Genomic DNA, 27,360 nt, shown 5'->3' on the forward strand with positions numbered 1-27,360 from the left:
CATTGTAATCAGGAATTTATATGAAACTTAAATGTAAAAATAGAACTGTTTACAAAACAGATTTATCACTTAGAATTTTATATAAACAAAACAATGTTTTAATTATAAAGGAAACTTTAAAATATACAAAAACATGACCCTGCTCTAAATTTACTCACTGTGTTTGTAATAGCTTAATGCTCACTGAGACTATACAACAGGGAATGTGAAAGAATCTAGCTGAAAATAGCCATTTTTCTTTGTTGTGAATATAAAATTAATTTGCATTTGAGAGTGCATTTGAAACAGAACAGCTACTTTATTTACTGTGATTCTCCTTTTCCATAAAAACTTACAGGCATTAATTTCAGTTCACTTTTTAATGAAATAGATAAAGAAACTGAATTGTATTGGGAATAAATATCCAAGTCAAGGCTACTGTTTTCATCAGACCAAGTTCTGTAACAAGAATTCAGTCTAAAACTTATCCTCTTTTTCCTTAGTAACAGAAGGAAAAAGTATAAGGGCCCAACTTCTTCCACAGACTAATTACAGTCAACTTCGAACACTTTATTTTTGATGTTGCAGTCAATGAGAAGGTAAATGGGCTTGCACAAGTCTTACCTTCTTAGCCTATTTTAACAAAGACTCCATCCTGAAAGAAAACAGAATTATCCTAAACCAAAACAAAAATATACTTTATTCCTAAAAATATATTGTAACTGCTATTTTACCAGCTGCTGGCAGAGATCTATTTACATAAAGCAGTGGTTCCCTATAATAATTCAGGGTGGGTTTGTCTTTACAAACATAAACCACTGACCAACTCTCATTGCTACTAGCTTTGAGCCAGAAGGTAGCGCTGATATGGTGTGTACATGGTTGAATTTTACCCAAACTCAAAACTTTTTGCTTCACACTGAATGCTTTTTAAGAGAACTGCTTATTGTAGGTAAATATAAGTAGAAATCCTAAATTATTAGTAATAGTTGCATTCTTACTACTCCATAAGTTGTGGAAGTCCCTAAAAATACCAGCTGAATATCAGCACAGTGGATAGAAAACTAATAAATATTTATACCCCCACCATTTACAATCTAGTGCTTCCATATGATAGTGTCTGGAAATCATGACGAAGAAAAAGCTTAAAGCTTTGCTCTCTTGGTCATTTATTTCTGTTTCCTTTTTTCTATGAAGTTCCACTTACTCTTCTTCATCAAGAAGGGGTTGTTCATCAGACACATGCACAACTCATGAAACAACAATGTTTATGAAGCTTTCAAGCTGGATTTTTTTTTCCAGTGAGAAATTTAATTTAAAGCATTAGCTAATGCCTAACAAAACTGAACTCACAGTCAGTATAGTCAGATGCCTTGAACAAACATGTTGTGAAAAATCCACAAACATCAAGCACCAGGTTTCCAGGAAACCAAAGGGAAGAAAAGGATTTAATAAAATGGGCAAAAATGAATCCATCATTTCTAGCTAGCCTGTGCAACTTGCCCTAATACTTCTGGCACTAGCTGTAATTACCTGCTGTAGTTATTGTGAAAGAGAAAGCATATGTCAGGAAAGGGGAAAACCCTTCAACCGTCCAGAAATTATCCTCTGCCTTCCAAAAGGGTCCTCCGGCATCCTAGAACCTCAAGGTGGTATTCTGACCCCGGGGGATACTAGGGAAAAGCCCCTGCCATTCAGTTCAGACCAGCTGAGCCTTCTGTGTGCTCCCAGAGCAGTGTCACCCGTTCGTCCTACAGAGCTTCATCAGAGCTGCTCTCTTACAGATATGTCCTAGTTTCTCCCATGTTTGTTTTTACTCTGTCTCTCTTCAGCAACATACACGCAAAGGCCCAGATTTATGAAGTATTTAGGGGAAGATAGATAATACTATATAATAATATAATACATAACATATATAATATATATTATATATAATAATAATATATATACTATAATTATATACTATAATACTAGAAAATTACTCAAAACCCAGACTCTCTTAAGTAAATATGTATTATAACAATAAGTCCTTAAACTTCTTTCTGTTATGAACGTAGCTGATGGTAAAGACTGACTGTTCCTATTACCTGCTGACATATGTTCAGGTTCCCTTATTCCATGGGCTCTTTCTCTGACTACTTCATTCTTCCATCCTTCCTCCATGTCTATTATCCCAATAAATTTTCTGCAATTCTCTCTGCCTCAAGGACTGCATTATTTCACCATCTCCTATTTCCACAATTCCTCCCCTTTTCCTTTACAACATCCCTTCTGAATGGCTTTTTTGTTCACACTTCTCACTTTCAGTTATTTTCTCCTTCTCTTGCTATGTCCAGATCTAATTCTTTCCCCCTATACCTCCAACAAAAATAGTTAAGTTGGAAAATTTCCTTGTAATTTTTTTCCTGTTCATATACTTATTTTTTACTTAGGCACCTGCTACCTAGACAGAATATCAAGCTAGAGGGACTTCTTGTCTGATTCAGCGTGGCCATTGCTAGGTGTGGTTTTCGTGAAGGGTGAAAGCACCATCCTAGCTTTGCCTTTCTCTCTTGAGCTCAGCTACTGTAGATGTTATAAACACAGAGAGCTTCCTAAGTGGCACTTCAAACACAAGGTGTTAAAGCAGGAGCCGTGGAAGGTGGAAATCAGCAAAAGCAAAGAAGCAAATACTTATTCTATTTCTTGAGGGTCATCGAACATAAAGTGCTTCCTCACAGGAAGAAGGCAAGATTATTATCCAGGTGACTATCAGGTAAAAATTACTGGAATGAAGCAGTACTGCAGGTTAGCAGTCAGGATTTGTCCTCTTTCCATCACATCAGCAGGATGGACCGTAAGTCCTAGAGGAAGAGAAGGAACCTGCTGGCATGAAAACATGGGCCAAGTATGTTAGACCATCTGAAACAGCTAAGGATTTGTCTCCTGGCTTTGAAATAAAGAGTCCTAATACTGTGAAGAACCTCCACCAAAAAATTAGAAAGCTCCCACTGTGGCATTTCAAAACAAAGGCAGGATAAAGTGTTTGGATTTATGCAAAAGCTTTTCTCCAAATAATCAATGTTTGAAAGAATCAAATATTTCCTTAATTCCCCCCAGACATCCCCATTCTGGATGAGTAATGAGAAATTAATCATCCTGTCAAAATAAATGCTGTGAGACCTTTTAGTCATGCTCACCCCTCTCTCCGTAATAGATTTTTGTCAGTCATTCAACTAGGTGTCCCAGAAGACAGCACTGCATCTCAGCTCCTGCCTTTTGTATGGTCTTTTTTTTTTTCTGTCTGGGACTAATTCCGACATTCCTTGATATGTCAGGAGTCAATCACGCATCACAGGAGCCCGACCCATCACACCCTCCTTGCCTCCACTGACTGCCACAGCACTACCCAGCACCAGCCCTTCATTAACTCTGTGTTGATTCCAGCCTTCCTGCAGCTGATACCCAGGATCTTCCTGATACAAGCAGACACAGCTGGTGCATCTATGGGGTTTTAACTGCTTAGATGGATAAATACAAGGCTAGCAGAATATAATAAGGCTGGGGAATTAACAAACAAGGGTTCTCACAGTCGGATGAGTTCATTTAAACCACACATATTTCTGCTAAAGTTGATATAACAGTATAATTAGAAATGTGAGTAAGAAAAAGGAAGAAGTAACTTGGGTTTATGTTCCTCTGAGTCATGACAGCTAAAAGAACCTGGAGTTTTTCTGTAGATACAAAATTGGGATGATGGGTTTTATCTCCAGGGAACACATCCATTTTATATTTTTGATGTCTTAGATTTTAATTCCTTTTTCAACAGCCAATAGCTCAACAGAAGTTTTTTTTTCCTTGTATTACTGTGTCTTCATTTCTCTATATCAGGCATGCAGTTTCCATTAATTTACAAACACTTTCACTAGAATGAACCATCATCTATCTTTAATTACCAGTTTATATTTGAAGTGAATCTGGGAAGACTGCTGAGAGATAGAGACCTTGGCTGCAGAAAGAAAAACAGATCTGAGAGTTAGCTTCTGCACCTCTGGTGGGAAAAGACAAGAGAAAAATGAGTTCTAAAGCCAGTATCTTCCAAATTTAAAAACTACCAGATGTGCAAATCACTGATGATTTTTAACCCTGAAGTATTGGTAAGGGGATGGAGAATGTTTTCTTTCCTTACAGGTGTCTGTAGACTTTCATGTCTCACCCACTTCAGTAGAGTAGGCAATATAGGAGTGTTGTAGAAGTGAAAAGGGGCTGCCTAAGTGAGAAGATCCAAATGTGACACCAGCTCTGATCTAGACATGGATCAAACCTAGCCCAGAAATAGACTAATTGACAACACCTTGTCATTTGTCAACACTCTGATTCTTGTCGTCGTTTCAGGTTGTCACATTCAGAAGACACGGCTTTAAGTCTATAGCTCTGGTTTCTGAGAAAGGCTGTATCTCAGCTTGGTGGACCAAGGACATTTCTGAGCTCCCAAATGTGCAGGTAAATTCTCTAGCTGTGTCACAACCTCTTACCAGAGTAGAATTTGGGGGGCCCAGTTAGTTACCTTTGCATTTACTCTTACAGTAAGAAGAGCAGTCACACAGCCTGGAAGACAGCTATTGCTGATGTCAACCAAAATCTCAATTCAGATGTTGGAGACAACAGAAGTTCAAAGTATGTAATGAAGCTCACCCACCTTTCCATCTAACAAGCTTCTGCAATCCTCCTAATGATTTGAGACAGGCCAAATCATGTCCTCAAAGTTCAAGACTCTGATTTGGAATTAAGAGTCAAGGTTTGTTCTAAAGCTAACATAATGATGAATTAGCTGATTTTGGATTAATCAGATATTAGGGCAATTCATCTTTCATTCAAGCACAGTTGAAGATCAGATAGAAGATTAATGCATCTTTGTCTCTGACCAGTCTTAGCCTTAAAAAACCATCATTGGTTCCGGCTGGTCAGCTGAAGTGTCAGAAGTATCATGAGGAGATGTCCTGTAATGAATGATTTTTCCTTTTTCCAGAAAATATAAAAAGCCAACTCTTTCTAGAAATGCCAGTCAATAAGTTTATGAGGCAATCTGTAGTTTACCTTTCCTTTAGCAGGCATGTTAGATACTGTTGTGGACATTCCCTGGCTGTTTACAATAAAAACTCACCTCTCTTACAGCAGCAAAACTCAAACCAAGGGAAGCTTCACCTGCTCCAGCCCAGGCAAAATGCCCTACCTTCAATGAAGGGTTCATGGGTTTTGTGTTAGAAACTTTTAACAAAATCCCATCTCACACAAATGAGCTCTTTCACTTTCAGAAAAAGATAGTCCTCTCTGGATGGTTTCAATCAGAGCTTTTAAACTTTAAAGTCCCTATTTAATGGATATTTTCTCCCTTAGTCACTGCTATACTGAGCTACCCACCACCTGTCTACTGTGATTGTGGGAGGGATCAGTGGAAGTGGCACATTTTTGAACTAAGAGCAAGAGAGATCCTAAAGATTTTTGTGAATTAGATAAGGAATACAAAATAGAAGATCCTATCAATGAGATCAAAGAGAACTGTAGAAGTGGAACATGTATGTTTCTGTGTTCTGCCTAGTAATTCAACCTTAACACACATGAATATAAATTACATTTTAATAAATAATTAATTTAATTTTAAAATTTAAATAAAATTTTGAGGGTACTTTATACAAAGCACATAGCTAAACCTTTGCTATGCTAGAAGACTGCACTGAACTTCTAGAATAAACTGTGAGCACTGGCTTACTCCTCACTCCTTAGTGAGGTATACAGCAATTAATAGTGTTTATAAGTGCCAGAATAATGATGTTGGGGGCTGTCAGAGCTCCAAAAAGTAAAGATAGAACACCATATTATCTTCATTTTGCCCCTGCCTGAAGTACAAATAGAAAAATGTGGGTTTTTCCACTGCAAACTAAAAACATTAAATGCTGCTCTTTTAATATTTTCAAATCTGACCTATGTTCCAAAAGTCTCCTCAATTCCCCTGAGATCTAACACCCCTAAAACATTGCTGCAGTCATTGTTCAAAGATGTGGCCTCTCAAGTGCTAATTCTAATAGCTGTTTAAAGACATATTACTCCATTAACATATCATGACTGCTTGTCACACATGCTGGTTTATATGCTAAATTAAGTATAAAGAAGGACAGTTTGCTTTATTGACTCACCTTCCCCTCAAGGAGTGACAAACGCCTCATGCTCATGGCATTGCACATCCATTGGAAATCGTCACGCAGAGATGGCAGCTGTATACGCAGTCCCTCCCTATTTGTATTTAATGTAATTGTATCAAAAGTTTGCTGTAGCAAGATCTTATTACAGCAAAACCAAACAAATTAAAAAAGGAATGCATTGAGCAGGAATATGTGCTATTTTTTGTCAGTGCACAGCTCAACTTATTTTGAAGATTTTAATTTCATGAGGAAGAACATTAAAGCTTCCTTATTTCATCCGATTTTTACTGCTAGAATAAGCAAGAAAGAGAGAGGTCTTGCAGCAATCATTCTTGACAGCAGTGCACTGTAAAAATTATAATAATATTTAGAAATTGGTAATGCCAATATCATTTTTATACTTTACAATGGGAACACCACAAATACATCTGCCTCTGTTAATAGCAATGCTAGTCAACCAAAGTAAGTGACTGAAGTGTAGCATTCTGGAGATCACTAAAGTGAGTTAAGCATTATAAATTCAATTCTGTTTTGCTTCTCTTATTTTCTCTATCAAAAATATTTTTTCAAGTTTTTAAAGGGGTAACATAGCAGTTCAGTTAATTTTATTTTCCTTTCTAGTTGCAGAACTAGCTCTTGCAGACTGTGCTGCCTAACCCAATGTCATTAGCAAATTATCTCAAGCACATTTTGAGCAGTTCTGCATATTTCAGCAGAAGTTTTCTTTGAAAAGATGACTTATGTAGATCCATCTGCAAGGAGAAACTAATTTGGTGAGTTTGGCTTCAACAGACACTTAAATGTTTTGCAAAATAGAGGCAGACTCTGAACCTGTAATAATTTCCTTTTTGAATGCTGCTAGATTATTGTTATTGAGGAGAGAAGGAAGGAGGGGTAAGTAAAGCATACCTGGAAAACATTATTGCTGGTCACTAGCCTGCACTGCTTTGAGAAGAATTGTTCATTCACTTGAGCAGATATTTTTCTCCAAGTATTCCAGAGATCATACAAATTTAAAGCACTTTCAGATCAAGGCTCTGTTTAGCCATCTCCATTTTTTCAGTGTAAAACTCAGACCACTACAGAGACCACAAATAATTATTCATAGTTTTGAGCAGTTGAAGAATAATTACTTGAGATTTAATTCCTTAAGTGAACTGCCTACTATTCTTTGCCTCTGTAGCAACCATTGTGTTTTCAATCCAGAATATTCAGCAATCGTGAACTATGTCTTCTGTTTGATGACATTAATTTGGTTTTCATGACAGCTGGCATTTTTGTGGGGCCAGCTTAGAGTGTGGAGGAGTGCCTTTTCTTTCCTTTTTATTTTTTTTTTTATAAAGAAAGAGAAGATTTTCACAAAATCGCTTTGGTGATTTTGAGTTTTAGTAAATTTTAGTAAGCTTTGCACTGCCAGCAGTGCAGGTGGCATCTCAGCACAGCAGAGTAGAGGGGCAGAATACCTCCCTCAACCTCTTGATGCAGCCCAGGATTGGTTAGCATTCTATTGTTGTAGTCACTACTGTGACTACAGTAAGATATTACTATATTAGCAATTGCTTCTGACTTCACTGCTCCCAACTTGAATGTCAGAATAAATACCCAGAGATCCCAAATGACTGCAAGAGTGAAACTGATGGATCCTGCCCATGGTTGTGGCAGGCTGTGCCAAGCCAAGGCCACCGTGTGGGTTCACCCCACTTTTGGATCGACCCCATGGGTGCTCAACACAGACAAGGGCTCCGTCTGTGTAGCTGTTCCTGGGAAAGGATAGAAATAAACATTACTGCTTCCCTGCCTTCCCTCCACCACAAACAGCCTGGCAGTCATCTGAGTAGCAGGGACTTGTCATGACTGCCTTCATCAATAACGAAATTAAAATCTTGATTGCCATTATAGAAGCTTTTTTTTTGCATTTTTGCTAGTCTGTAACAAGCATTTCAACTGTTCATTTGTGTTAATGTTGCAAGATAGGGTGTAACCTGTAGACTAACTAATTAAATGCTCTTTGATTTTGAGTGAAGTGTTTGGTACAGTCTAGACAACAGAGTCTAATTAGCGCTGGATGTTTAATGGAACTAAAGACCCATGAAAAGCAAAAGGTGCTGAAATAAAAAGTCAGTGAGAGAGATGTGAAGATAAATGAGAGTGAAATAAGGAAAAAAAAATAACCCTTTGCTGTGCTAGAAATACCATTCCCTCAGAAAAAGAAAACCTATATTAATAATGAAAATTTGAAAAAATCCAATCAACTCCAGTGTCCAGCTGTTTAGGGTAATATAATGGAAAGCTATCCAAAACACATTATGTCAGCAAGCAACAAATTAAGGCATTCCACACTAACTCACTGCATTTCATTTCTTCCAGGCAACAAATTCATCCCAGTATTTTCACAACAAAATAAAAACTCTGTGTGTATTGCTTTGTGAGCTATGATTCACAGCCTCTCAGCAGGAAATTGAATGTTTGCCTTAGCAGCACCTTCTTCTATCTGTAAATGTAGCCAATTTGTGGTTTTCCTCAGGTGAGAAAAATGTGGAGGCAACTTTCGATTAGTATGTAGTTAAGTCCATAAAGAAAAAAAAAACCCTCAATAGGTTGGTCAGCTTTAAACCAATAAACTTTTATTCAATGCATATGTTCTCTCTAAGAAGGGATTAAGCTGAATGGGTTAGGAATAACAAAGCTAGATTGCACCCCCAGCTCTGCACTAATTCCCTGGTACTATCATCTGCTGAAGAGCTGGGAGCAAGCTGTACCAAATCAATGCCAGAAGCTATGTCCCATTTAGTTTTTCAGCACCTCTCATTCCCAGAAACCACCTTGTTTTGCAAAGGGGAGTTAGTTTTAGTTTTAGGTTTGGTGGCACACTTGGTTTTCTTCTCTTTTCCTTTAGGGCTTTTCAGTGTATTTGCAGTTTATTTATTCTGAAGGAAAGAAAGTGAACAATGGAGTCAGGAAGCCAGTAATACACTGTACATATACCACTAACACTAGTTCCTGAATAGGATGATTAAAAAAAAACCAAACCAAACAGAAAAACCCCACCAAAACACAAACAAACAATCGAAACCAAACACGGACAGCAATTGCAGTACAAAACCAGATGCCTTAATCCTGCAGCAGCATGTCAGTAAATTTATAATCCAGCCCTTGCTTTCTAAGAAATAACATTTGCCTAATGATGTACAGCATCCCTGCCTGGTGGATGCAGTAGGGCAAAGATCCCTCCAAGGGCATAGCTTCCTGAGGAGGGATGTGTGTCCTGTGGCTGTGGCTGGAGAGCAGAGCTGTGCTATGGGTCAGTGCAATGCAGAAGTGCCACCTGGCCCCTGTCAGACATAAAGAACAGTAGCTTCAGACTACTGTTTAGCTGTCATGGGGCAGGAATAAAAGTGGCTCAGTGGTTCTGGAAGCCCCTTCTGCCTCTGAGCTCTGTGGTTTTTCTCCTCACACCTCACTGCCCACATACAGTGTCAGACAATGTTTGCCTTCTACATGAAGCCACTGTACCCTCTTCCTTCTCTTCAAAACATAGAAACCAGGACAATGGATTCCTGAGCTGGGTTCCTGTGCAGTAGTGGGGCATGTGTCCTGGGAGAGGCCCCAGTAACTCATGGCCAAGGCTGTTGGGCAGGGCTTGCGCACAGTCCCCAGGTTTGATAAACTTGGAAGAGATTAGCAAATGCTTGGTGGGCATCACAGTGCAGCCTTGGAGCACAGGAGCTGTTTTCCTTCTGGTCAAAAATAAACATTAAATAAATAAAAAAGTATGTGTTACAAATATACATCAATTTCCTTCATCTGCATACTGGAGTTCATCCCAGGGGACCAGAGTCAACCTGGTCCAAAGCAACCTTCCTGACTTGGGTATAGCCTGAAAATCAGATATTTAACACTGAATGTTTTTCACCACCAATATCCATCTTTCTATTACTATTTTCTAATGCAGCTGTAGCCACATTGCTCAGATGACAGGTTAAATGCTTTCACCTTCTCTACTTGTCAGTCCTGAAGCTACTGCTATTGCTGAGAAAAGGAAAGAACTGACTCAGCAGTCACAGCAGCAGGGTTTCATATAGATCAGCACAGCACACAAGGTGGCACCATATGTTCCTGCCCTTCAGCATCTAACAAATATCAATTAATTCCAGCAGGCACCAACTAATACTAGCAAATACTAATTAGAGATTTGGAGAAAGTGGTGGTATTAGCAGTCTAAATATTGGGGGAGATTCATGCTATGCTTAGAGGCACTTGAAGGAGGACAAACTGAAGGTCATTTGCATATTTGCATTTAAAAAGCTGTAATAGCAGTCAGCCCCCTGCCCCAATCCCCATGAAATGCTAAACCAGAGTTAGCTTGGTCAGGGGAGATTTGAAAACAGGCTTAGATGCTCATATTGGGTACAATGAAGAACAGGCTCTTGTGTGACTGGCTAAGAGGAAGAAAATACTGAGCTAAAAGGAAGAGACCTTCACCTTGGAGTTTTGAGAATGTCATGGCACCTTGGTCCTGCTTATCCATAACTAAGTAACAGAATAACAAACAATCATTTCTTCAAAAGTACAAATTTATGTAATTTCAATTATTTTCAGGGATCTATCCCTAGTTATATACAATACATTTTACTTGAATTTACTGCAGTCTTCTCATAAGGCATTTATTCCCTCTGTCTGGGAAGCTTGCATGGTGACAAGGAAGAGGAGGCTTAAGGGCTCTTATTCCATAGATAGTGACAAGGCAGAGATATATCTTTTTTTTTTTTTTTTTAATGGGATATTTGTTATATCTACTAAAAAAACCTGCTCTTTTCTTAGAAGTCTTTTAAGTACTGTTACTTGATGACAGGACTCTACTGCCAACAAGGGAGTGGAAGTTACAAGTAGGGGCTCTGTTTAAGTGAGCCCTAGCAGTGGATTGAAACGCTGTAAGTTCAGCCTTAAGAGTTTGTGCACTCAAGCTCTTTCAAATATTCCAGGCCAGAGGATTAGAATATCAGCAGCAGTGACATAATCTTCAATCTGTGCATCTGATAAGAAAAAAAAAACAAAAACCAAAAACAACAAAACAAAACCAAAACCCAAAACCCACCCAAACAAAAAAAACCCACCAAAACCAACAAAAAGAATCAAACCCAACACAGATTTAAAGGCAGGTCTGTATTTTGAAAGGCAGCAAGAGGAAGCAGGGCCAGAGTGCCTAAAGCCATGGAAAAGTAGCTTTCATAACGCCAACTACAAGTTCACAGAGCCATTGACTCTTGTGAAATCCCACCCCACCACCTACAACCTGTCAGACTATTTCTACTGCAATGTATGCTGGCAACCAGAACTATTTGCACAGAAAAAAATAGAGTAAGAAATACTTACTAGGTTTCCAGGTGTATTTTCATAGAATTTAGAGGTTTTCTTTTCCTCCAGTGCAAACAAAGTCTCTGGAGATCAGCATCCCAAATATTTTTTTGGGAGCAGAGGAAAATCACACCACTGGTGGCTTGTCCTTGTCCATCAACTATTCTTTGTTTTCCAAGGTAGGTTAGTGCAGTCCTTTGTTTTTCTGTTTCGTTTTGGTTTCAATTTCTTTCTTTGTAGAAACTTTGTTAATGCTGGAGGTGAAATGACAAAGAGCTGGTCCAAGCTAGAAGGTGAGAAATGTGGAAAGCTTTACCTCAAGGCTGGTTTTCATGACTGATTAAGTAGAAACAACTGGAGCAACACAACTACAGCAAGGTCTGCATGTCATCTGCTACTCACAGAGATTAGTGCTGAGAATGAAGAAATTAAATGGATGGAGAAAGGTAGAAAGTGCCCTGGAACACTGCTCATGGAATTATTTGAAATGGAACTCCTCAAACATGAAGTAATACCTGATGTTGGGTGTTTCTGAAGTCCCAGCTGTTTCTTTATGAGAAAGGCAAGGGGAAGGAGACTTCAGCGTTGCTGTTTGTACTTAACCTGCCGCAGCAATACCAGATCTCCAAAATGAAATCACAGCTCCAAAGTATGGCCTTTTCACTGTCCATCAGTTCACATTGGAAGACTGTGAGTGCCTCAAGGTCACACAGCTTCAAAAAGCATATAAAAAGCCCATTAAATGCTTACAAGAGAGAATGCACTGAGGTTTGGGAGTGAAACTTTTGCACCAAGGGCATTCACAAGAACAAGCCACCTCCTAATCCTGAAAAATTGAAGGGCATGTGAGACACGGCTTCAGGAGGGTTTAGTGGTTAAACAAAAGTGCAGACAAAATATCAAAACAAATCCTCATTATATCCATAATTGACTATAGTTTTCAGTGCATTTTTTTCCTCTCTCCTTGCATTTCTCAACCTAGTGGCTTCTTGAAGAATTCAGAGATCAAATCATCTACCTTAAAGGCAGGTGTGGCCTGACTTTGTGCCCTTGTCACCATCAGCAGTTTTCCTCTTCACCCTAACAGCCCAACACCAACTTTCTTCTAGCTCAGGTCTTTCCTTTAATCCAAGGACTCTAAAATTCCCTGCATTAAGCTTTGCTGGACTTTTGAAAGAGCAGGTAATATTCAGGTAATTTACTGACCTCAACCCTAAGGTCTGAAAGAAAAGACAATACTCAGAGGATGGCCAGAGCCTGCTTTAAATTCCTAAGACCATTTTATTCATGACCTAGACCAAAAAAAAAAATCTGAATCCTTATTGGAAGGTGAAGTGCATAGACTTAGAGAGATCTGAGAAGTTCTGTGTGTCATATGAAAGAAAAACCAAACCCCAAAACCAGAAGACAGTAATGGATGCTACCCATGCAGTACAAACCAATAAGTACCCTTGCAGTCAAATATTTTCGTGTTTTAAAGACAAAAAAAACCCCCTCACTGGGTTTTAAAAAAAATCCTAGCCTCCAAGTCTGGCCTCCAGATATGTTTCATCCCTGATGGAAGACAATGGAGAAGCCTGGTCTGTCAAAAGACTTTTAAACAATGAATGAAAAAAATTCATTTCTGTGGATTTCCTGCTCTCAGGAAGGTGAAATTCGATAGTAGAAAGTAAATGTTTTGGGGGCTTTTTTCTGAAAAAACTCATCATTTGTGATAGAAACACTAAAATGCTTAATCTTAATAAGATATGACTCTATGATATTTGGTAAATATGTGATATGGAAAGAAATTACATTAGTGCTTTACTTGTCTGTCAAAATTCTTACAACACCCTTCAGGCTTTGAAAGAGTCTCACGGGAGAGTTTGGTAGAAAGGAGGATGATGCTTTTGTGATCCCACTGACAGCTGGAAAGGCAGCAGCAATTTTCCTGTTGAATTCAGGCTGCTGTATGATAAACACTATTTTAAATTGAAACCTTGATATATGAATGTAAATTGTTCACAACAAGAAAAGCACTGCTGACCAAAGGACATGTGCTCAGCAGCACAGGTTATCAAAACAGTATCACCCCAGTCCTTCTGTCTTTAGCAATTCTATATGTAACTACAAATCAAAGGAAAGGTTTGATTCATCTTATTTTGTGAACAAGTTGTAATTTGTGTCTGTAGACTCCAATGGATTTTGGAATTGGGATTTGTAGCAGGATCAGAACAGTGGGTGCTCAGCTCTGTGCAGTGGCACTGGGGGAGCACCCATGTTCTGTTTCCTCTCGGTTGGTCCAGGACTTTGAGGTTTATAGCTCACTACAGAATGATGATGAGATGACCAAAACATTTGCCATATTCAGAAATAAATACAAAGGCCCATTTTTTGACCTCTTGTCTGGAGAAAGAGGTAAATGAAACTTTTCCGCACTCTGTGTAGTTCTGGGAGGTGCTGGGATTTTAATCACCTCTGTAAGGACATCAATCAATACATTGCAAGACAAAGGAAAAAAGGGAGAAAAATACAAACAACCTTATAGCACAGAAAGCCCTGCTGAGGCTGCACTCAAAGTGCTTTTACAACATAAATAACAAAAGCAATTTTACAGCTTGGTGACTGAAGTGACAGAGCTGTATGGAGCAATTATAAAAGCAGACAAAAAGCAGATTTTCCCATGGGGGTCAGCCTACACCCATCACTGGGGCTGTGCAAAGTTGTGGGTGGAGGAGGGGACAGAACACTTTATACCTGGCAGAAGGTTCTGGTAAAAGAAGGGCTCCTGATCTTCAGAGTGAGCTGTAACCCCTCTTCATGGTCTTTAAAGTTAGGGAATGCTGAGGGAATTAGTGAAAATCAAATAATTTGCTAAACCTTGTCTATTCAATTCAGCAAATGCTTATCAAGGATTGTTTATTTTCAGGCAGAAAATTATTGATTCAGGAGGATTACCTGGGGCTGGGAAGTCAATGCCAGACTATGGAACTGGAGACAAAGCCTGAATAAAACAAGATCTGAAGAAAGTCAGATTGGCAGAAACTATAAAAGAGTGACAGGGTAAGAGAGTAGAGAGGGAGCAGATTGCCCTAGAGGAGAGGGCAAAGCCTGGCAAGGATACAGATGCTGGAAAATTGGGGACAATCAGAAAAGCAGGGCTAATAGGATCCTATCTGGACCTTCCAGGCTTCTCCTAGCATAAAGGGATGAGGGCATGGCTGAGAGGTGTGAGGTACTGCAGGGCAGAAGGAGCAGCAGGACAGGTGTGATGGGGACAGATTGCTGCTCTGGCCAGGGTCTGCAATCCCCAGCAGTCCCCAGAGGCCAGCCCAGGACATTGGGGTGAGCTGGGGAGCAGTGATGGGAATGGACACTGGCTGAAAACCTGGTGTGTGGGAACAGGGGCAGGGAGCTCTGCCTTGCAACCAGAGTTGCTCCTACAACACTCATATAAAGCAAAGCTATTTTGTCTAAGTGGCTTACATTTTCACTTTTCAAACTAGGAATCCAATCTATTCCAACCTGTTTGGCATGTTTCAGGTTAGCATAAAGTGTACAAATCTTATATGCATAAAAGATAAAGGACTAGCATAATTTAACACCTAAAATGCAGCTTTCAAGATTTAAAAGGAAAAAAAAATCACTTCTTTGTTTTAATCTGGTTTGTTTATCCTCTAAGGATTTCCTTCAGAATAAGCCATTTTGACCCACCTGCCCATGGATCTCTGTAGTCTGAAATAGATTTGTTTTCTACCTGTCATTGTGCCATCATTTACTAAGTTTACCAGAAATTTTTAAAATCAGAGAAAAGGGAAATGATAAATAGAAAACCTCCAAGCTCTTTTTCTGGATTAACAGATATTGGGTAAAGTTTGATGGAAAATGGACAGCAGACACAGTTGCTCTATCAACATGGTTTTCAATTCTGTGCAAACTTTGTTAAATTTGTTCTATTTGTGAAAGTCCAAGCTACAGATCTATACTCCTAACAGCTGAATGAGTAATTCTAAGCAAAATAAATAGTACACAAGCTTGGAAATGGCAACCAGGTCATAGGAAATTGATAAGAAGGACTGCAAACCCTTCAGCCTGGCACAAAGGAGACTTCTCTGATGAGTGTGACAAGAAGGGTCATGGGTGCAGTAAGTTGGATCCAGGCTGCCTGTCTCTGTTTTGCAGAAATGTGAAGTAGATGGAAAGCATGAGGAAACAGTATGACCACTACACTACTTAAAAGACAACTCTAAGGGAAAAACCTCTCCTCATACAACCAGCACATTCAGCTCTTGGCTTATAAATACAAAGTGCAAAGCACCTGTATGAGATCCCACCTACGTTCACTACGGGTTGACAAATTTTGTTTACCCTGGGGGAAACAACATTTTTCAGGGTTGGTCCTACCAGGGGTGTAAGCTCCAGCACAGAGTACAGCATTTGTACCACCACAACACAGAGATCTTGCTCTGAAATTAAAACATAAAGTGCCTGTACAGTCAGTTTCTCAGGGTCACAGACAATTGCTTTGCTTGACAAGAAGACAATGTAATGACTCAAATCCAGGGAAACAAACGAATTGGAGGCTACAAAGCATTAGTGTTGGAATCTGTCTCTGAAAAAAGTTCATGATCCTGTTTTTGCTTTTCAGCAATGACTTTTGATTAATTCATTACAGTTTTAATTTTTTTTTCTTTTCTAATAATGACAGTAATTTTACCACAACAAGGAGGAAATACAGACAGGTGTGGCATGGGCTGCATTGTCCTTGACTGATAGGGGAGGAAGTGGGCTGAGCTGGCAGCAGCCCTGCCATCCCCACCTGAGTGGGGTCCAGCCCTCCTTTCCCACTCCCCTCCTCCATGCCTGCCCTTCTACCCTCAGCCTCACTAAACCATCTTCATCTACTATTTCAAATAGCAGCTGTGCTAGTGCTGCAGCTTAGCCTTGCAGTTAAATTGCAGGCTGAGGTCTTTCATGAAAATTGCCATGAGATTATGAATGATCCCAAGCAATCAAATAAAACAGGCCATCTCTAGCACCAGAGGACTGCTGCTGCCTTTTGGTGTGTCAGGGAAATTGTTCAAGTAGTTATCAGCTGTGATACCATTTACCTGTTTTGATTCAATGAGATACCTCCATAGGCAGGAATCCTGGTTATACGTAGATACCCAAGCACATGGATAGGGACCCAAAAGCAGTGCTCAACCCCTCAAGTTCACAGCTTTCTCTGGAGAAAATTGGTGCTTAACTGCTTCTGGAAATTCCCCAAGAAGCAAAGCTTTACAGGTAAGCATGACCTGATTTCCACTTATTTCAAAGAGCTAAATATCTTTGAGGATCTGCTTCTAACAGCTTTATAACTCCAGATTCCAGCATAAGATGGAGCCAGACCCTAAGTTTGCACTGCTCTGTGTTTTCTTTAGCAATGAGCAGTTGCTTTACTGGTGTACAGAGGAGCGCTAGCAGGCAAACTCCAGAATGATTCCCAAATGCCCAAATGTTACAGAGACCACACTTGGATTGGCTGGCACACTGCTCTTGTCCTCACAATTTCTTTGTCGTAGAATTTGAAGAATTTGAAATAATCACACTCTGTCACATCTGCACTTGAAGGGAAATACCTAAAACTTTTCTTTATGTTCTAAAAGACTTGAAACTTACAAGTTGCTACTTTGCAGCTGGCATTAATTAATCTACACCCTGCATGTCTTCTACCAGCCAAGGAGCTCTCCCATAACTCACAAAACCATGGAAATGAGGCTGGGGTTGCATAGGGACACTAAAATAAAAGCACAAGCAGCTCTGTGAGAACATGGTCTGTTCTACGGATACTGTGTTAGTAAATGGGATCTGCAACCCAAATAAAATATCTGAGTAGACTGAAGCAAGAGTGAAACATCATACAAACTCCACTTTTGTCCCAGGGCATAAAATGTGATTTGTTAACACCCACAGGGGCTGCTCATGGCAGAAATATGTCAATGAGTATTGCTTGTATGGAAAGGCAGCAGAACGCCTGTTTCAGCAAAATCATTTGAGAACAGGGTTTGTCATAAGCTGCTGATGCTACACAGTATCATATCAAGGCACTGAAAGACATCAATTTTTTTTCTTTAGAACAACTGCCAGAGACATACCTGATGGGTCAATGGCCTCGCTACGTGGAGGGAAAAATTCATGGGCCTCTTTTGTCAGGAATGCATAAGTAATTATTTGCACTTGTCCATTCTGAAAGAGAGAAATTGTTTGCATGTGAGCAATAATAAATTAGGCACTTTAAATAGTTGATCCTCTGCTGTCAGAAAAATGTCAATACAAAGGCAGTTTCCAGTAGCTAAGATTTGTAATAGAAATTCAAGCCCTTTGTGGAAAGGGCATTGGATTTAAGGATCTCATCTTTTTCTGTAGTGCAAAAATAAGTAAGAACCTTGTCTATTTAGGTGAATCTATATGCTTGATAAAAACTTTATAGGATTTTCAACTGGCTATTAGATTTAGAATGAACCCATTTAAACATTGTTATTCTTCCCCTTGTTCTTAGCTGAAATGCTGGATTTTCCTAATGCACAGGGCTGGTTAATGGGGTCACCGCAGTATTGAAAGAATAATTGTCAGAAACAGGGTAAATTGTTTTCTCTGCCGTTTATTGTTACCATTATGGTTTTGAGATGTATATCAAACAAAGTTACCTAAATTGCCTCAGAGAACCTCATTGCAAAGTGATAGATTCCGACAATTTAGCTGAAAGGACAAGTTGCCTTTGGGTCCTAACACACTGCTCTGTGAGCTGCCTCCCTCAGTTCAACAGATATTTTGGTTTAGTTCTTGAGTAAAGAGTTATGGCTGTGCTACTTCACCTTCATTACATCACTGTGACTATAACTACTTCAAGCAAACTTCCTATATATTTTAAAAAATTTCCCAGGGCAAGAATTATTGTGCAGATTCTAATCATGGTTTCCACAAAATACTTAGTAGCAACCCTTATGAAGAAGGTGCCATGTAAAACTGAATGAAAAGACATACACAGGACTCAATTGACTCCTGCAGTAAAAACTTAGGGAGTATTTCTTCTGGAAGGCAGTTATGTAAAAATGACTTCTGATTTCCAACTGAATGGCTTCTTACAATATCCAGTCATATCTGCTTAGTTGTTTGACTGAAATTACTTTTATTGCCTCTTCCCCTTGAGATACAGTATGTACCAATGCCATTTTTAAAGTCTCCTTTCAGTAGAGAACCACCTCTTGCAAACAAAAAGAGACAAAGACTCCAGCAAGGCCTTTCAGCTCTCCAGTCCCTGCCTGGACTCACACATTTTAAGGATGGCCTTTCTCTAACATTTTTTGTTGCTGTTGTACAATTTGTAATTTACTGCAAGTATCCAGAGAGGTAAATTGACAGGCAGCTGCATGTTAGGGTGATAGTTCTCTCCTGACAACACTAGATGGACCCAGACATAGGAAACAATGTGGTATCATGAGATATTTTTGCTGAATATGACATTTTCAATTGAGCATCTTCAAGACTGCTTCAGCTTTAAATCTGAATTTGCCAGATATAACAAGGATTTGACATTGACCCTTCACCTGACAGTAATACATTTTTTATCTTTTAATAACATACCGTAATGCTGCTGTGAGCTTTCAGGAAGCTCTTTGAGTAAACAAATCATATTCATCGCCTAGAGACTAACATGCCTTTCCAGAGTCTGTAAAGATGAGAGATAAGCTGAAAGGCAGGCTTGAAAAAGTTTTCAGCCATCTAACAGAATTTTTTTGGGAGCAAACTGCTGTACCAGTTAGAAATCACTACTTAATTTTTTTTTTTAAGGTATAGTTGTTTATATGATTTCTTGAATTGATTTCTCAATACTATTTGATACAAATGTACTGAGGGTTTCAAACTGGGTCTTTATGCCAGTTTCTCAGAAAAACAAATTTTATGTGCATATACCGTCTAGCTGCCTATACTGAGCAAATTATTTTTGAACTCAAACTTCAATTTACAATTTCTCTTAAATTTCCCATCACACTAGAAGCAATCCCCTCCAAATTCTGATTCATTCTCTGGTCATCAACAGTTAGAATGAGAAAAGCAGTCCCACTTGTACCATCACGCCCACACCTCATAGCAGAAATGCTGAAGCCTGGATAGTGTTTGGTCTGGCAGAAATGAGTCAGGGTGGGGAAGGTCAGTGTTACAGTGAAATAAAGCTTTTAGACAGTGATGCTTTAAAACAGAAAATGAAGACTACCAATACAATTGAGGACTTTTGTTTAAAAGACATTCTTGCAATGGGTTTCCAGGGGACATCAGCATTACAGTGTGAAGCCAGCACAGCATCACATACTGCATGTGTACCCCTGGGTCCTCCCAGCAGAGCACAGCACGGACTTTCCTCCAGACCCAATTTTGCATGACAGCTGCCACTTACAGGGAACTTCATTTGGCAGCTGGTGGTAGGAATGAAACGTGTCCAGAACAGTAGGATGACAAAAAATTAATTAACTCTGGTTCAGCTTGGGAAATTAGCTGGATGAGGGGAAGCAGCAAGATTTGTCTGAAGTCTGAGGAATAGCCACAGTGAAATATTTCAGAATATAGAGGGGACACATAAACATACTTGCCAATCAAGAAGAGTTTCCAAATATGTATTTGGAAGATGAAGGCAGAAAGACACAAACACACACAGAGAGGATGGAACGTCACCCACATATATGTTTCTAAATTCCTAATGAGACGTTTGAAACTGTGTTCAAACTGGAAGGGAATATTTTTGTGTAGCACAGTGGAGAATAATGACTGACAGATTGAAGTGAATAGCACACGTATTGTACCATTTATTTTATCAATTGAATTCTATGATTTGTTCCTTATCCTGCAGTCTTGTAATGGCATTAAGTGATGATTGTGTGCTAGCATGGGTAATCAGAATGGAAATTAGCCTTTTTCAGTTGAATTAATTGTCTCTATTTATGCTGCTTCCAATTCAGTTTTTAGCCATTATTTATGGTCTATTTTAAAAAGATTGCATCTCTTCTGCAAAACCACTGTCTTCAGCAAAACCACTGTCAGAAATAAGAGCAGTTTTACAAAAACTGAAATAATGCAGTGCTTCTCGTTTCAGTTGGCTGTGCCTTCCATACTTAGTTTTTGGCTTGAAAAGAAAGCCATTATATTCAGATAATAGTTTTCCCAGCCAAAAGCATGCACTCATATGGAAAAGATTGACTGTTAGACTCTGGCAAAATCTGTAATCTACACACAATGACATTGTATAATAGCAGCCTAAGCTAAGTAAAGGCATTTTATTTTTATTAAAAAAACTCCTCAGAAACCACAGGCCTGATGTCTCTGAATCCAGACCAGGAGCCTAGCACCCCACTGTGCTTTTGACAAAAGCTGATTTGATCAGTTCCAGAAAAGACTGGGATGGTTGTATCAGTGTTTTTGCAATATGGCAAACGTTGCTATCTGATACAACTTTATCTTGCACAGGAGCTCAGTACCACAATTTGTGAAGTGCTTATTATTGATCAACTATAATGATTGCTAAAGGACCCAAGGTTCACTTCATTGCAGTCAGACCTACGTAAAAAATCCACACTGTTGCTTTCATTATGTACTTTGGGGCAAATTTTTCCTCTTTCTCTGGCTCTTGGTCCCCCCAGGCAGGCAGTAATCAATCACATATCTGTGTAAAGCATCCTCTGAGAAACAAGATTTTTGTGGCAAACGCAAGTTAGAGGTGAGTAGGATTATACAGAGTGCAACATTCCCAAATGTTTGATTCAGTCAGATTTTGGGTGACCCACACACTGGTGCTGCTGTTCCTGTCCCTGGGAGATTTTCTCAGAACTAAGGAGAGGTGAAAGGCTGTGTGCATAGCTGTTGTCTCTGTTGTACTCTGCTGGTTAGAGAACAACTTTAAATTAAAGAGTAGTAACATGAGCTGGAAGAGTCAGAGAAGCCAGACCACATCTCACAGGTATCCAGGGATGCCCAGTGTTTGCAAGACATGACACTGGATCCCAGCAAGCAAAGCCAATCTCTGCTGTGCAGTCGGAGCAGCGACTCTCCCTACACAGACCATTTTCTTCCAGCCATCCTTGGCCCATCCTCGCCCCATCCTCTCCACCTTTGAACTCACCAGCTGCCCACAACACCACTGTGGTGGAAATCCACAGGCTTTTCTTCTTCCCATCCCTCACTTGTTCAAAATACAACTATGCCCTGCCTGGGCTCCAGATCTGGCTGGGACCCTGCCCAGCCCCTCCTGCACTGGAAATGCTGTTCCTGAGCCCAGGTCCCTCCAAATGCTCCCTTCCTGCATACCCCAGTCCCTTGTCCCCATATATGGATCCTGCCTAGCCGCAGGGGTCACCTTACATGGGGGGGGGACACAGAGCAGGGGCAACAGCCCTGCAAAACCCCAAACTCTACACATTGTGTCCTGCTGCCTCTTATTTCTTCTCCTCATGCTGTAACAGCATCTTCTTCATGCACTTGATGGGAAAAGGATGGCTGTTTGTGAAAAGACAAAGTCTTGGGGAAACTTTCTGCTTCCACAAGGTACACCTGCAGTGCCTCCACTCCTGTGGCCCAGTGGCTTTTAATTCCCTAGCACAGCAAGCAAGGAAAACCCTCCCAAGTGAGCTGCCATGCCGATGCACAAAAAAAATATACGGAGCACAGGTTTTGGGAAGGGTTTTCCTGTACCTTATAGGGTGGTAGGAAGAGTTAATATAAAAAGTAGCTGAGTGTGTGAATCTTTTAAGTCACTCGTTCAAAGCAGAAGTTTCTAGAGACCCATATTTTAGTTATACAGGAACTTTTTATGGGAAGTTTTACTACAGCATATACTAGTTACTGCATTACTCCCGTGTGCAGAGGAGGACTAAAGGATAATGCTGTTGGGAAGACATACAACTTCCCATTGTCTATGCAGTAAATCATCCCATGTAGGAGGAGTCTGCAATTTCAGTCATTCTTGATGCCTTATAATGTACCAGCACAGCTTTTAATTAAAACTATGGAGCAGGAAGGGCTTTTATTTCACTCCAGAGCAGGACGGGTGGCAACGATGAGAAGGGGATGACTCTTTGCTTATTAATTTGCAATATTACCAGTACTTCTCCCATGAACAGCCATCTGGTCCCTGAGAACCACGGGGCTTGTTATTACAGGGCACGTTCACTGCTGAGCCTGAGCCTGCTGCAGATCCCACTCACAGAGACCCAGCAGTGAAGCTCAGAATTCTGGCATGCCCACGAAAGCCCTGCCTCATGAGTCTTCAGCCAGAATGTGACACTTCACTGAAAACTCTGAGAATGAATGAATGAAAAGATCTGTTCCTGTGTCACGTGCATTGCCTGCAGGGAGCAAGTGTCCTGAGGCACGGCAGACCTGCAGAGCAGCAACTGTGAGGCCAAAAGGAAGAGTGCTCTGCAAATGAATTTCTTTGCACCAGAGGGTGTTTGCATCTGCAGTGCTCTTTGGACAGATGTGGCCACATATCAGTGCACTGAAGGAAGGTGCAGATCTTACCTGAAGAAACACTGCCAGTTAATTTGGCCTAGAGCAGTGGAGGGTAGTGGTCTTTTCTTAAAGAAAAAAACCTGTAAAAATCAAAAGATATATCTTCACATTCAGTTCATAGCACCTTGGAAAATATCAGGGGTCAGAACCCCAGTCAGAGTCAGAGAAGCCAGCAGGACCACAAAGGGTACCTGAGTCACCTCCCACCAACTGCAAAGGACAAGAACCCCACTGGCATCACTTTGGGGAGGAGAGAGATTCTGGTCTGCAGTCAGGGCCCAATGCAGCAATGTCAGACTCTGGCTCTCAGTTTTCTCACCACCAACAGAAGAGCCTTGGGGTCAGTGCTCTCCTCGCGCTGGCTGCCAGCCACATGTCTGCTCCAGGTGTGACTGGAAACACATGGCCCATATCTGGTAGTGTCCATATGTGAAGTGATGCCTGGGGGAACGTGGGTCCCCTGGTCAAGCAGGTGTCTCCTCAGGCATCGTTTCTAGCTGCTCTCTCCAGCTGCTGTCAATGGGGCTGCCTGCTGCCTCATGGGCCCTTTTTTGTGCCCCTCTTCTAAAGCAAATCCTGTTGTATGCATCCCCAGGACAAAGCTTCATGCCAGGGCTCACTTAGATAATTTCCTATAGTTCTGACAAATGTCATCCTACACAACACAGCCACAGAGGTGATTTCAGATCCGGCTGTCAGGCTTTGTCGCCTCCCCCTGTGCTACCTTCCCTCTTCTTGAGAGCAGCAAATGCAAGCACCTTGTCTCCATGTCCATTGCCTTCTCAGCACCCTGTCCCCTCCAGAGCTATCACTGCTCTTTCCGTGGGATGCCAGGTCTCTCATGATCAGTGAATTATGCTAAACACTATCACTTCCGGTTGGATTTTTCAAACAGTCCAACTTTCCCTTTTTCCTTGTTGTTTATGTTAGGGAGCAGCTCCTTGTAAATGCACAAACCATCGCTTTTTCTCATTTTAAATGCATTCTTAAAAGCCTTTCTTCAGAACAAAAGCTGCATCAAGAAGAGAATCAGTGCTGTGCCAACCAGCTCAAGCCTCTTTTTTCTGCCTCCTTGCCTCTCTGAGTTATGCTGCAAATTCTTTTACAAGGCTGTAGCCTATAGGACCACAGGCTCAGATCCACATTTTTTCCATGTTTTTACATTGCCTATAACAATAATGTAGTAGACCAACACCAGTAGCTCAGTGATAAAGCAGTACATACTACTCACACTCTAAGTCAGAGCAAATGACAACCTTATTGCTTACAGTGCAAATATAAAGAAATTCCTTTAACAGCTACAGCAGAAATTTTAGGTTATTGCTTCCCATTAGTCCAGTGGGGGAATACAGCAAGCCACCATTATTCACATACGCTTTGCCTTTTCCCCAGGTTAAATCAAAAGAGTGGGGTTTTTAGGCTTGAAATTTGCCCTCCAGGATGTGGTACATGGCCAATTCCTATCACTTTATATTTTGAAAGACATCTTGTTCTGAGTTAAAACCCTCCCTGAACTCTGCATCCCCCTCAGCCATCCCCATTCCTACTACTGAAATACACTGAAATAGTGAAAGGCCTCAGATGCAATGGTCCCTAGGTCCAACATGATGCAAACCCCAAGAGGTTGCACTGTTCCCTGCAGAAGGCACATGAAGAGATTTTCTATTGTCCCTTAGGGCACAATCTGCTAAACACTTTCATGTAGTTGTGATACTGGCGTCGGAGCCTCATAGCCCCAGCCATATTTAGGTATTCTTCAGTTTTCTTTACCTAGAGAAAGTTTGCATTGGTGACTACAGCCCACAGACTACTTGCCAAATCTGGTTCATGCAGCATAACTAGACTACTGGAGAGAAAGAAGCTGCTTACAGAAGAATCCTAAAAAGAGCAAGCAGTTACATGACAGACATAGAGCCAAACCAACTACTGGTCTTTTAAAAATGAGGGAAAGCTCTAAAAGTCAATGCAACTTCCATGGCTCCTGCTCTGACCACAAATTATAATGAAAAATGTGCAAAAAAAGTTTTCTATAGGGGTTTAACTAAAACGGTAGAATAAAGAATTAATTTCCAGAATGTCTTGAAAAAAAACCTGTGAAGTGCTTGGGAACCCTAAAACCCAATCAGAAACTGCTCTGCTAAAGACAAAATGGGAGGTAAATGGCCTCTAAGTTTACAGCTAGAATGGACTTTGAGTTTGAGCATATTAAAAAGAAAAAGTGCTACAATGACCTTGATTGGTCCTTTTTCTAACCCTTTCATAGGAGATAAATTTAAAAAAGAAAACCTTATATAAATTAATATTAAGTTCTGACACGCATCTTGAACAATAGACGTGCATACTCAGTCTGAAGACAGTAACTCTAAGGAAGAGAACTCTCATGAGACCTTGGACCACTGTGCTGTGTCCTTGGAGATCCTGAAAGAAAAGCACCACAGTCAGTAGGTAATACTAACACTCAGATAAAAAGTACTTAACTCAAGTGGTGCTAAGAGAGTTACAGGTGCACAAGAGAATTAGGGGATACCAGCTTGAAATTGTTTTCTGTTCACTCTGTCACGGGAGACTGCATTCCACATTATTCTTTCCAGGAGTGTCTTGCACCACAGAAACCAGAATTATAAAAAATTTCTCATTATGTCTGCTTAATTAGGCAGAGGAGTTCGTAAACTTATCCAAACATAAGCACAGTCTGACATTTTGATTACAAACCCCTTCAAACACTCAACCGTCTATCAAGTCCTGCTCACACTGCGACTGCAGCAAGATACAAAAATGCAATTGCCTGCTCCAAAACACATCAACCTTTCCATTTTTATCTTGACTGTGGGTTTGGTACAGGCCCCCATCAGCCCTTCTGAGTAGTGTTGGAATCAAACAGCTCTAAATGAGTGTTTGAGGCTAAAGGAGTGTTCCCCAGGTCTCAGCTGGGGCAGTGGGGATGGGTACAGCTTCCTCCTTCTGAGCAGCCTGTGCACAAGCTTTAGCCCAGATTGTCTCCTGTGGCTGAAAAATACAGACAATGTTTGCTACAGCAAGTGAGCAGAACACCGCTACTATATTGAGTTGCATATGCAAGCCCCCAAGCCCTTACTGAGGGAGCATTAATTACACATTGTGAAAAATCAGCCAGCAAAGTAGGAGATGAGAAACTGGTTCTTGCTGACATCCTGCTCGTGGGCTTACCTCAGTGCAGGACTGTGGGGGAAAACATCCCATTTCCTTAGGCCAGGCTGGGATGCCTCCTGCAACCTTTTCTCCTGAGGGAGAAAACAGACAGTGCCTCTTGCTTGGCTGACCCGAGGCCAAGGGAGCAGTCCAGCTGCATCAAGGCAGGAGGAGGGAGAAGGCAAGATCAGGGATACCACTGAGCACCCATAGGCCAGTGGGCAACAAGGAAGGGCTGGTTCAGTGACCCTGCCTGGATGAAAACTCCCAATTAAAAAATCTGGGTAAGAAAAGTGCTGATGGGCATAAAATCATATGTCTGTAAGTCTTAAATGCATTGAATTTCCAGTACATTGGCACCAAAACTGTGGAAACACATGATCTGAAAAGGAAACAAGTTTTAGTATAGGTCTCATCAAATCCTGAGTTTCACTAAATGAAAATGCTTCACTTTGCAACCTCACTCTGGCACTCCCCTCTTGTCAGTCCATTGATCTGGGCAGTCCCACAGTACCCTGAGGGAGGGAGCTACTTTTACTGTAGCTTTTATACTGTACTTTTTACTTTTATTGGAGACTACCAGAGCTAGCAAGTAGCTGGAGGCAGTGTAACAGCTCTAAATATCTTGAATCCAATTAAACTGAAGATAAAACAATTTTTTCGTTCCAATGCATTATCCTTTTTATAACTCCATGCACTGCACAGCTTCCAGTTCATTATGTGTAACCATCAGATATTAAAGAAAAAACAAAACAAGAAGTCTGGAACTAGCAGACCTTTCCCACAGATGAAACTGCATTCTCACATACTAAAACAAGGAGCAGTGAAATATTTTGCTATTTGACATCATGAGATTCCAAAAATTTCCCCCATGTACAGCAATTTCACATCTCAGATTTACTGCCCAAGCCTCTCTTCAGATTCATTATTTCCAAATCATTGAGAATATGTTTACAAAGGCGGGTTGTTTGTGTTTCCCTCTCTCCCCAAGAGCAAAAGACAGCAAATTAAATAAGACTGCAAGCTGGAAACTGGTCTGTAGCAAAGCTGAGCCTCAATCCAAGAAAATAATACATCTGCTGTACTGTAAACATGGCAAAGAAAAAAATACCAGTTTCATCTCTTCTCCCCATACACACTGGATTCTTAATTTAATAAA

The 27,360-nt window shown here is 40.4% G+C and overlaps 2 long non-coding RNA genes across 3 annotated transcripts; one reads left to right on the forward strand and one right to left on the reverse strand.

The window, feature by feature from the left end:
• The first annotated feature begins 3,400 nt into the window (after positions 1-3,400).
• Positions 3,401-6,861, forward strand: LOC138108168 (uncharacterized). 2 transcript variants are annotated; one of them, XR_011149888.1, is made up of 3 exons: positions 3,401-3,615; positions 4,354-4,635; positions 6,780-6,861. It is a non-coding gene; the product is annotated as an uncharacterized lncRNA (long non-coding RNA). The 2 variants fall into 2 exon arrangements; XR_011149889.1 differs by lacking the exon at positions 6,780-6,861 and having other exon boundaries at positions 4,354-4,461; positions 4,546-5,512.
• A 1,934-nt stretch (positions 6,862-8,795) lies between these two features.
• On the reverse strand, positions 8,796-23,252 carry LOC138108172 (uncharacterized). The gene is made up of 4 exons (XR_011149894.1): positions 23,043-23,252; positions 17,630-17,720; positions 11,532-11,799; positions 8,796-11,191 (listed from the first exon to the last, which is right to left on the reverse strand). It is a non-coding gene; the product is annotated as an uncharacterized lncRNA (long non-coding RNA).
• Positions 23,253-27,360: the final 4,108 nt, after the last annotated feature.

This window comes from Aphelocoma coerulescens, chromosome 3, assembly GCF_041296385.1.
Source record: "Aphelocoma coerulescens isolate FSJ_1873_10779 chromosome 3, UR_Acoe_1.0, whole genome shotgun sequence".
NCBI classification, from domain to species: Eukaryota; Metazoa; Chordata; class Aves; order Passeriformes; family Corvidae; genus Aphelocoma; species Aphelocoma coerulescens.